Here is a 12,011-nt window from a genome sequence, read left to right on the forward strand (position 1 = left end):
GGTTACCTGCATAGCTTGAGGTTCAGTAAGAGACCTTGTTTCAAAGGAATAAGGTAGAGAGTGTGATAGAGAAGACACTAGATGTCTTCTTCTGACCTCTACAAGTACACACACAGGTATATTTTCCACACACATATTCACCGTACTTACACACACACACACACACACACACACACACACACACACAATTTAAAATTTTTGAATAAATAAATGTAGACTCCCCATATGGCTTACAAATTTCCCTACTAGATACACACTCAAGAAGGATTAAAATGTATGTCAAATGTATGCTGAAATGTGTTTTAACATGGAGGAACATTTGGAACCAGCTGTTAAGTGATAAAAAGCCAGTCACAAAGGCTATGTGTGCATGATTTAGTTATAACAGAAAGGAGACTGATGGCGGCCTGGGATGCTTCTTCAGGTGTGATCAAAGTGTTAAGAAATTAGAGGAGGGAGTTCTGCAACTTTGTAAAGGAAATACAAGCATCTAACCTTACACTTTGACAAGGCAGGCAGTATAGTGCGTGAGTGCCTCGACTTTGAGCCCTTGCACTTCCAGGTGGTTCTAAACCTCCTGTGTTCCTATCAACAACCTCAAATTACTCTCCCTAATAAATGAACTAGTATAAGCTCTCCACTTCACCTTAGCATAAGACACACTGAGACACCACTACTGCTGGGATAAAAGTTATTTATGAAAACGCAAGTCTTGAACCTTTTCCATCAAAAACATAAAAGGAAAGTCTGGAAGAAATTGAACTTACAAGTGCCTCTTACTCTTATTTTGCAGTTTTTTTTTTTTCTTATATAAACGTCTCCACTCTCCACATCCACATGCAGTATCTCCCTTCTTAACTGCAGGCTGCATCTAGACACAGACAATAGAGCCTAATCAGTGATAATTGATTCTTCGAGTTTAGCATCTGTCCCCTTCTGTTTGTTCCCTCATACTGAGAGCTCTTAGTATCTTGGAAGTTTCCAGTCAATCCGAGGCTTTTGGTAAGTTGCCAGCATGGACAGAAACTTATTTCGAGCCAGTGTTCTGAAGCCATTTGAAGCATAGATAAAAATGGCTGATTGTCTGCTAGTTGAGAAAAGCCATGTAGGCAACGGAACCTCCCTGTCTCTTCCATACCACTCCCTTAAATAAGCCTTAGCAGGACAAAAAAGCAGCACATTAAAAAGCAAATAAACTCACTCAATCCCAAACCCAATTCCTTGATCTTCACAGCTTTAATCCTACAGAGGTTTCCAAATTATCTATATTCACCACACACCACTGACAAACTAATGGTAACCAACTGCCTTAGGGGGAAAAAAAACCCTGATGTTATTCTTTATTATCTAGTATTAAAGATGAAACTATATTTATTCTTAGCAAACTCCCTCCCCTATTGAAAGCCTTTTCTATCTGGAAATACACTGCCCCTCTTGGGCTAACCTGTTCTAGGAAGTCTTGGTATGAAAGGCAACTAGTCCACAACCCATGTCTACCAGGTCTGTTCTCCCAGAAGATAATATTCTTCTGCCTGGCTCTACCAGGCAAGAAATAGTCCTGAGACTAATTGTCCCTATAGTTTATAGCCAACCGAGTTATCTAAAGTAATTCTAAGTCATTCGGTCCCACACTGCCTCATCATGTATTATGGAATGCACAAGACCATCCCTCAGAACAGCCCTGATTACTGGCAGGAGACCATCAAATCTGGCCTGCTGACATTCTCTCAGGCCTCCTGCACCTCTCTCTCAGACTGGTGGAATTCTGTCCCAGTTGCACATAGGTTGGGAAAGTACTAGTGTACACAGAGGCTAAAAAGTTAGCTAAAGTGGACAATTCTATCTATGCAGCTATGGGGTAGTAGTCTTAAGAAAACTCTCCTTGCTTTGAGATCTACATTATCCTGCAATGTCCCCCAACCAGTCTCAGATATGCTCAACAGTTGCGTGTTAGTAGGGCTTTGAGGAAAAATAGGAGAGTGCCCCTTAGGAGAAAAAATTTAAAAAACAGACAGAAATGATGATCCAGTTACTAATAAGCAAAGAAAGAGAATCCTCGAAAGAAAGCAGGTGTTCACATAAGGCAGAATGGAAGTGGGGACCCTGTTCCTATTGTTAAAGAATGGGACTTATGCAGTAAAAGCGAATATAGCTTTTACTTCCAATTTTCCACCAAGCAAAGCTTCCTGACTTTATTTTCCATAGCACTTGTTCAACAAAACGAAAATCTAGGAGTAAAAATACTCCACTGTTTCCCCTTCAACGAACCTTCTCTTTCTACCTGAGTATGAACATCAACAGAACTTTGTCTCTGCCCAACAGTATTACATTAGCCACGGAAACACATCCACATAAAAGAATTATTAATCCTCAAAAAAGCCAAGGCAGCATTTGATGAAAGCCGAAATGTATTTTCGAAGATGGCTGTGCTATGGTGTGTTCGATTGGAAAAAATATTAAACAAAGCAATATTCCATTTCTGTTTTATTCTCTGAAATCAATTATTACATGAAAAGGTAGATAGGAAGAGCACAGTTAGCAAACAAAGACTAAAGAGCTGTCGTCACCTCCAAAATATTCTGGAAAGTAAATGAAGGCCACTAGCCAATAACATGGCAGCAAAACAGAGAGATAAAAAAATCCATATTGTCCGCATTCACATACCCCACATCACAGTTGGAAGGAACAAGAGATAAATGGCCCGGTATTGATTGTTCTTACAGGAATATGACAACCACCCAGAGAAGAGAAACAAAATGTCTCTCTCTCTTCACATAAAAAGCAAATTACATATGAAAAAAATCACTACTCTCAAAGCAAGATTCAATGAAAAAAATATGTCTGGCTTTGACAGGGCAAATTCCAGGCACTGTGTATTTTCACAGAAGTTGGTCCTAAAGGAAAGATTTGAGTGTTAGAAAAATCTATGGATCTTTCCACAGATTGTCATAATTTCCCTGTAATGACAAGCATGGCTTCCATCGCCTACCTCATCCCTAACTGATGCTGCAATGTGATGCTATGTTTGTTTCTTTCTGAAAGTTATACTGCAAAATAGCTGCACTGTAGGAAACTGGGGAGATGGCTCAGGAGGTAAAGTGCTTGCTGTGCAAGCATGAGCTCCTTTGTTTACACCCTAGAACCCATATAAAGTAGTACCTACTTAGAGTAGTGCTATCTACTTAGAATCCCAACTCTGGGGAAGCAGAAACAGGCAGATCATTGGGGCTCACTGGCCAGCCAGTCTAAACTAATTTTCAACCTTTCAACCAAATGAGAGGCCTTGTCTCAAACCACAAGATAGATAGCTTCTATGGAGGTCCTGAGGATGACCATTGGCCACCATATTCATATACTTACGTGTGATAATCACATAAACATAAACACCCTCCCTCCACATAAATACAAAAACCTACCAGCACTGCAGACTTCACATAATAAATGACACTGCAATGTACTATTACAGTTATGCACCGTGGCTATATCATGCATTACTAGATGTGTGTGAATGCAGTTGGCTGAATGGCAGGATGAACCATGAGGCAGTTCATTATGTCCCTCCCAGTGCTCATTATTTAGAAAGCAGAGAATTTCTACTCTCCAACATCTTTTTTTAAAATTTATTCTCAGAAATGTAGATGGAAACTATTGTGCTCTTTTGTTTTTTGAAGGTTTAAGTCAAAAGGAAATTTTCTCTAAGAATCAAATGATTTCTCTGTTGGACCTTTTGAGTGTTTCCCTCCACGTGTCACCTTTCCTCCACTCTCTGTTCAGAACATTGTCAGAGTTTTCAGACAACATGTTCCGCATCTTATTATAATCTCAGAATGGCCACTGCTGGAGAGGAAAACTGCTTCAATAATCACATTTGAGCCCTGAGAATAAGCATGCCCACACATTTGGACGTTATCATTCTGTTCCATTTGTCTTATCATTCTCGTCCTTTGGTGACACTGTGAACCTTGGAAAGTCAAAGATGCCATTGTGTTAGTCCCTTATCCTCAACCTCAGGGTACCTCAGTCTTTACTCTCTGTCCCCTCCTGCCCTTTGGAGATAATTGCCTATGTTTCCATGCCTATATTATATATGTTCCAACCTGTTCTCCAAACGTGAACTGTTTGGGATTAAATAGTTCCTTACAAACATTTTCAGCCTTTCCTTGAACTCCTGCCAAATTTAGTGCTCTCCCCAGAAAGGAAAATGCTGAACATTCAAAGCAAAGTGAGGATTACTCAGAAAGAGATAATAAATAGCATATTACTGCTTGTGGCATGAGGGGAAAAACTCAATTTGTTTGTATCTTAATGGTTTAACCATGACAACAGAGTGGAGCCTTAGCAAAGGTACTAAGAACACAGGCCTCCTGCCAAGAAGGGAGAAAAGACTGTAGCATGCCTTTGCTGTGGAAATCATATCACAACAGCAGGCAGGAGCTATGCAGCCACATTAAGAAGGTCCGCTTCACAATGCATTGTTTGCAATGCAAATGTTAAGAGCATTAGTAAATGATGCAGGGAAGCAAGATGAGGGCAGCATCAACACTGGGAGTCGAACTGGAGTCTGTTAATAATATGCTAATGAAGGTGAGAGAGAAACTCCTTTCTGACCCTTGTTGTCTACAGGTTTGGATGCAAAGAAGAAAAAAAAAGAAGCACAAAGGCGAGGTAACATGCATTACTGTCACCACTTATGTAAGTAACAGCCTACAAGGCTGGTATATTATTAGCACCTTATCTTCCTGTATTACACATAAAAACATTTGGGACCAAGAAAACCATAAGAAATTTCTCAATGATTATATAGCCAAGAGAGTAAAGAATTCAATCAAACATCAAAGCTTCCAATGTAGTCCTATGCAGTCCCAACCTGTGCCACCTCCATAGTGTGCTATTAAAGTCTCAACATGCTTTTGTGTGTGTGTGTGTGTGTGTGTGTGTGTGTGTTAGAGTCTTCAGAGGTGTTGTGCAAAGAATAAGCAAGAAAGTTTGCTGCTGTTTTAGGGTACATAGTTTAGCTAGGGAAATAGATGGGGAAAGGGTAAGACTACATACCCTTTATGTTATGGAGTTATGGAGGGCAATACTCCAACATGGCAGTAGAAAGCTAACTCTCCTCGTGATGGCCCATCTGTACTTTCTGATTTGGTTGCTCCAAGAATTTGCTACTAAAGGATGCAGAGCTCACTTGGAGAATGGCTGCTCTTGGAGTTATGTGGCTTGAGGAGAACAGCTTATGTTGCACTGCACAGCCCTTAGACAAACCCTTGAGCTTATAAGAAGAGTCATAAAGATGTTGCTTGAAGCCTATCAGGAAGTGACTCTCTCTCTGCTTTAAAATATCAATAGAGCCCCAAAGACAGGTAACACAGTCTTTGCACTGAGTAGGAATGAGAGCCATTCCTAGACAAGATCTGGTGGAATGAGACATTGAGCTGGATACATTTTGGTAACAGAGAGATGAAAGGAAAAGCCAAACTGTAAGGCCAAAGTAAGATGTCCGGAGCATATCAATGCAGAGTTCAAAGGCAATGGTCAAGATGCTGACATTTCAATGGGCTGAATGCTAACAGGAAAGAAACCACAGGGAGGGGTTTTCACTCATCAATCCAAGAGCTATGTTTCATTCTTATAGATGCTGCTGTGTGTCACTTCATTGACAGTATGATTAAACTAGCATTAGTTTCCTGGGACTGGTTCCTATATAATCAAGAAAAAGAAAATCCTAAATGTTTCTTGCCTATAAAAGACATTCTTATCTATTAGAAAGATATATGGTAAGATATTATATAAATACATGGGAAAGCCAAATTGTGTAAAATCCATATGTGGATATAAGGAGAAGCATTGCCTGTATAAGCAATGATGTACATACGTACATATACAGTAATGTGTTGCTTAACATGAGAATATGTTCTAGAACCTTAACCATTAGATAATGTCATCTTTATTCAAACATTGCAGAGCTAAAAACCACTTGCATACTTATATAACCTACCACATACTTAGGTGATGGTATATGTATATGTTATAACCTATAACTCCGTGTATCATAATGAACAAATTAAGAAGACATTAAGTGAATTACCAAAAATATGATATAATCAAGACATAGTAAACACAAGATATAAGAAGTAATATGGACAGAGCACAGCATACTGTTTTACAGCATTTGTTTTTCAATAAGTAAATTAAAACCCCACACACACTCTAAAATAATGATTAAAATATAGATGATAAATATATTAGCCAACAATATAGTCTTTATTATCATTTTGAGGAATTTTGGCTATACATAATCATATGAGCTATGCTTATATATGACTGGCACCCAGTAGGTCTACAAACTCACGAATGATGCTTGGTGCCATAATGTTATGATGCTGTGATGTCACTAGGTGATAAGAATGTTTTAGCTCTGTCATAACCTTAGTGGCCAGCATAATGAATGTGATACATCATTAAAACATCACGACATGTTACATGACTTCACACATGCACATAACTGCTTTTTTTTTTTTTTTTCTGGCTAAATGCTACAGAACAAAGATCTAGGTTATAAACAGCAATGATATGTGGTAGCATCAAGCTCTGGCCTTCTGCTGGTCTTCCTAATGCTACATTCTACTAAATGGAGCAGAAGGGATGGTAATATTACATGCCACTTTACTGTGCTCTAGAAATAGTCCTGCATCGAAGTCAAGACAGAGCATAAGAAGATAGCTAGAGCTCAACTTAACAAGAGAGGAGAGAGCTTGGGGAGGTCACCTTGGATTTGATCATCTGTGTCAGCTGTTTGGACGACCTGCTCCTCATCCTTGCCCAGATAATTCAAAGCTAGCTGGTTTTGTCAGATGCCAGATTTATAAGGTGACCATCCACAGGCCGGGTCTCACCTCCTGATGTCGTTTGTTTGCTTGACCTATTTTGTTGCTTGTTAACCTGCTTCAGAGCTGAACTGGTGTGACTGAAATGGAGACCTTAGTCTCCTTCTGTGTGCAGCCTTGACAGCCTCTCTCCAGCATTTCTGCCTGGCTTTTATGACAACTTGAAATTACCAGCCAATTCCTTGGAAAGAGTTGGCATTCTGACTCCTACCACAAAGTTCTTTTTCAATTCCAGCATTTCTTTCCCATGTATTCTCTTTGTTTGTCCTCATTTCATTAATGAAAGAGCAGGTTTTTCCATAGGGATTTTAATTGTCCCTGCATGAGCGATATAACCATGCACGTGACTTAGGAAGTTAGCTTTCTCTGTGAAAGTGAAGAATTATTACCTTTTTTTTTTTTTTTTTTTTTTTTTTTTTTTTTTTGGTGTTAACAGCATAGTTCCTATAGCTGGGTTGGCTTGAAGACTCTTGGGCTGAAAAAAATGACACTGGTCTAAATTGGGCAGTGTCTTGATTTTAGTACTACAGGCTTAATATCATCAGCAGACTGGAATTAGCTCAGAGAATATATTAAATTTTGGTGTATAGGTATGGAGGGGATTTTATATATATAAAAAATTATGGCTGCTAAGAGAATGTGAAGTGCCCCAAGGCATGCTCATTTTCATTCTGTAATGAACAGGAAATCTTCTGGAGCAATAGCAGAATTAATGATCAAAAAACAGCTGGAGATACTGAAACAGAAATCAATTCTACTTACCTGACTCTTAAAAACAGGCGGAAGGGCAAGGCAGGGGAAAAGATAGTACCTGGAGGGAAAGGGCACCTTGACGTTGAGAATCTGGAACCAGGCCTTTGCGGTCCATTTTCATGTAGCAGCAGAATTGCTGGAAAGAGGCACTGCTCACAAATTAAGAGTAACTGAGGTGATGGCTACTGGCAACCTCTGAAGCCTGAAGTGTGGACACTTCTTAAGGAGATGTCGCACTATCGATTTGAAGGGTGAGTGACTGCAAGCTTGCCCTGCACTTGCTATAAGAAAACTATAGTTTGGAGAGTGCACATTTATTACAAACCAAAATGTCAGGTTGTGTCAATCACTTAATAAAGCTTATTTTTAAAAAGATATTTTTATTATTAAATATGCATAAGATATTGTAATGTCTTTTTTATTATTTTAAAAAGATCTCCTATGATTTTATCCTTTTTTTATTTTCTTTTGTTTTTGACCATTTTCTACAAACATGCTAGAAAATTTTGCCCAGATACACTGCTTTGGAACAAACTTTAGTTTGTTTAGTAGTACTCCCTATGACGAAGTTGTCCTGCTGTTCTTAGAAACTCTTACAATTATAAGGGAAGAAAATAAAAATCAAAATTGTGTGTGTGTGTGTGTGTGTGTGTGTGTGTGCGCGCGCGCGCGTGCGCACGCCTAAGACTATCCTCACCTCCTTCCATGCTGCTTTAAGTTTTTTGATTTACTTCTAATAGGCAAGAATGTTCACAGATGTTTTATTTTGTGGACTTCCTTTATGTGCAACTTTGGGAATTGAGGACCCTACTTTTTTTCACAAGTGAATTTGCTGAGGCATTTGTACTAATAAAAATGTCATTTCACAAACTTGCGGGGGGTTGGGGGGAGAGACAGTGTGGGATGGAAAACCGTATTTCTGTCCAATCTTATTTCAGAACCAACTCTTAACACAAGGGCTGTTAACAATTTCTAAGTCCACAGTATTTTTTTGTTTCAAGCCTGAGGTATTGTATAGCAGTTTCCTCTGAGGGTAAATCATTCAATTCTCCAGGAAAACTTCTTGAGCAGGAAAGCAATCCAAAGGTAAGCAATCCAAAGTAGCTTTAGGAAGTCCCTAAAACTGAACAGATGCTCCAGTGCCCTTCCTGCTAGAGTAAGCAATGAAAGCTGAGAGTCTGTCTCAGAGGAAGTGAAGCCCCACTGCAAAAGATAACTCTCAGACAAGCCAAGCTGCAAAGAAGACTCTGAGATGAGACCATCTGCCTGGAAGAAACCAACTTGGCTTCCTGGAAGAGATTTAGACCAACTTCAGCACCTGGAAAGGATATTCTCCATCATGTTGAGCTGCCTCCAGGCTGTGCAGTGTGCACTTTGCAGCATGGGTAATCTGTCACGCATACTGGGTTAGGCTTTGATGTAGCTGTCTTTGAGTCATAAAAGTACCCCCTTACCCATATTCCTGTTAAGTAATCCCAATAAGATTCATGGATCTATGTCAGACTTTGGTTGTACCTGTACTTTGGTTTGAGTGAGTAGACATGCGTGTTCTGACTCCCTAGGAAAAGTTTTGTCACACAACAGGTATCCATCTGGGTTGGATGGTCCATGTACAAATGGTTTCTTCAGAGACCTTGGGCAAGACACCTGCCAGAGATTCTCTAAAGAGAAAAGAAAAGCAATGATATCTACCACATTATCAGCACAAGTCTGTAAATGTCCACCTTTGTTTTTGAAATATGTGAATCAGCACCTTCCCAATGAGCTCTTGCTAATTTACTGATGAAAAGAAGCCCCAGACTCCCCCTTAAGTTCTCCCCTTAGCATTTATTAAGTTCCACGTTGTCTATTTTCTGCCCACCACAAAGCACAAGCTTCAATAGGATAGGGATTGTGCCCATGTCTCACTGCTGAATCTCAATCTGAAATGTCCCCAACAGGCTCACATTTAAATGCTCTGTCTCCAACCCAACCTTGGGCACTAATTTGAAGGTTGTCAGAGCCTTTACAAGGTGGGGCTCAACTATGAGAAGTGGGTGGGCCCACTAATGAGTGGTGGGTGGGCCTTTGACAGATAGAGCAACCCCTGCCTCCAGCCTACATCCTGTCTCCATCATGTGAACAGCTATGGTACAAGCCTCCACCCATTGCTGGGGCCACTGCAGCTAACATACTGTCTCTGAAGTGCTGGACTGAAATCTCTCCGAAATTGTGAGCCAAAAGTAAACTGGGTTTCCTCCTTTCAGTTGTGGGGATTTTGACCAGAGTAACAAAATTGTAAGTAACACAGGCAGGTGTTAGATGCTCAATAAGTCAGTTTTGAATGACTGACTGTAACATCTCTGTGGGAAAACTCCTATTCTCTGCCTTAGCAGATCCTGACTTAGGAATTTAGGCTGGAACCTTAGCTCTGCCACTCAAAGCTGACGGCTTTAGGCAATTGGCTTAGTTAGGGTTTCTACCACTGTGATAAGATACCATGACCAAAAGCAACTTAGGGAGGCAAAGGTTTATTTTCCTGATGCTTCTATAATACAGTCCATTACAGAGGGAAGCCAGGGTAGGAACTCCAACAGGGCAGGAACCAGGAGTCAAAAGCTGATGCAGAGGCCATGGAGAGATGCTCCTTACTGACTTGTTCCTTCTGGCTTGCTCAGTCTGCATTCTCATAGAATTGAGGACCACCCGCTCAGGGTTGGCACCACTTATAATGAGCTGAACCCTCCTACATCAATCACTAGTTACGAAATTGCCCTTTAGGCTTGCCCACAGGGCAAATCTTATGGAGGCAATTTCTAAATTGAGACTCCTTCTTCCCTAATGACTCTAGCTTGTGTTGAGCTGGCACAAAAGTAGCCTGGACATTGAGAGAAGAGAGTATCATTCTGAACCTCGGATTCCTTACCCTTAAAAGAAAAGCAGTAACAGTTTCCACCACAGAACGGCATTGTAACGATAGTAAAATGATATTCTAAGACACCCATCGGCATGGTTTTCAGCAAGCTATAGGCATACTAAAATGGTTGGCCACTATTACTGCTGTTGTAAGACAAACTATATATACTTCAGTGGCTGCAGAAGAGTCCTGCACTTCCACACTTCATCCCCCATCTGTTCTAGCGCTCTGATACAGGCTGGGGAGAAAGTGATTGATGAAGTCATTACCTGCCTTTTGCATGTGTTTTTGTGGAACCCTTTCTTTAAGATTAGGAGGGAGACCACCTTCTTAGATTTGAACCCGGGGAGTTTGTGCACAGTGCTTGTGCACAATGACTGACTGGGTGATCATTATGTTTTCTTTGTCATGATATATGCAGCACAGAACACAAGCCTAATTCATAAGAGGGGCTCAAAAGCCCTTGTCAGATATGCCAATAAAGGCAAAGTGTGTTAAAAACAAACTTTCAGAATAAGATTCAAATTGACTTAGTTTTAAAAAATAAACAAGATGCCCAAAGTCCTTTCATTTGTTAATTAGCATCTTCTAAGGCTAATAAGGATGTGTGAAACTTTCTAATAATCAGCATAATTACTCTGCAGCAACAGGAGAAAACTCAGGCTTTGGTCCTCCGTGACACACCTGCTGTTCTGTGTCTGTCTTTAGCTCTTCGTATGGCTTTCTTGGCTGCAGTTTTGTTTATTTGTTTGTGGTTGTGAATTTTGTTTGTTTGTTTGGGTTTAGTTGTTGTTTTGAGACAGTATCTCACACAATGTAGCTTGGTTGATCTGTAACTTATTATGTAGACCAGGCTGTCTTCAAACTCACAGAGATCCTCCTGCCTCTGCCTTCCCAGTGCTGGGACTAAAGGCGTTGGCCCCACCCTGGGCTCCTCACTTTCTTCTCACTCTTAGGAGATACTAAGAACTATAAACACCCCTGAAGCTCCAGTGGAGCTCAGTGGTAATGGTCTTTCCCAGTCTGTGCAAGGCCATAGGCTTGAGGCTCAGCACCATGAATAGACAGGAAAGGAAAGACAAATACTAATGATTCGCTTTTTTTTTTTTTTTTCTTTTTTTTTTTTTTTGGCTGTTTTAATGAAAATGCAGGTGCTGGCACCTTTTGAGCCATTCCTATTTCCTCCCTATGGGTGTGAATCTAAAGATTTTTCAGAGTATATTACTTTGGGACACCACCTCGAATTCAAAGAAACTCTGATTGTTCTTTCAGGCTCCAGGGAAAGGAACCCTGGGGCTTCGGTTTTGTTTTCCTAAACAAAGTCGGGAGGTAAACCACAGCATCTGACCACAGACCTAAACATTCAGAAAGCCAGCTGAACTAACTCATATGTAAACAGCAAGAGATTAATGCCGAGCTCTGGAAACTGGCTTGAGCAAGTTCTGTGAGATTTCATCACACAAAATGCAGGAATTATT

At 40.3% G+C, this 12,011-nt stretch overlaps 1 long non-coding RNA gene across 1 annotated transcript in view; it reads left to right on the forward strand.

Annotated features, from left to right (window-relative positions):
* LOC143443487 (uncharacterized) overlaps positions 1-5,628 on the forward strand; it is a 401,606-nt gene extending 395,978 nt beyond the window's left edge. The window contains exon 13 of the long non-coding RNA XR_013112531.1: positions 4,624-5,628. This is a non-coding gene — a long non-coding RNA (uncharacterized LOC143443487). The remainder of the gene's footprint in view (positions 1-4,623) is intronic.
* The last annotated feature ends 6,383 nt before the right edge of the window (positions 5,629-12,011 follow it).

The sequence above is a fragment of the Arvicanthis niloticus genome, chromosome 9 (genome assembly GCF_011762505.2).
Source record: "Arvicanthis niloticus isolate mArvNil1 chromosome 9, mArvNil1.pat.X, whole genome shotgun sequence".
Classification (NCBI taxonomy): domain Eukaryota; kingdom Metazoa; phylum Chordata; class Mammalia; order Rodentia; family Muridae; genus Arvicanthis; species Arvicanthis niloticus.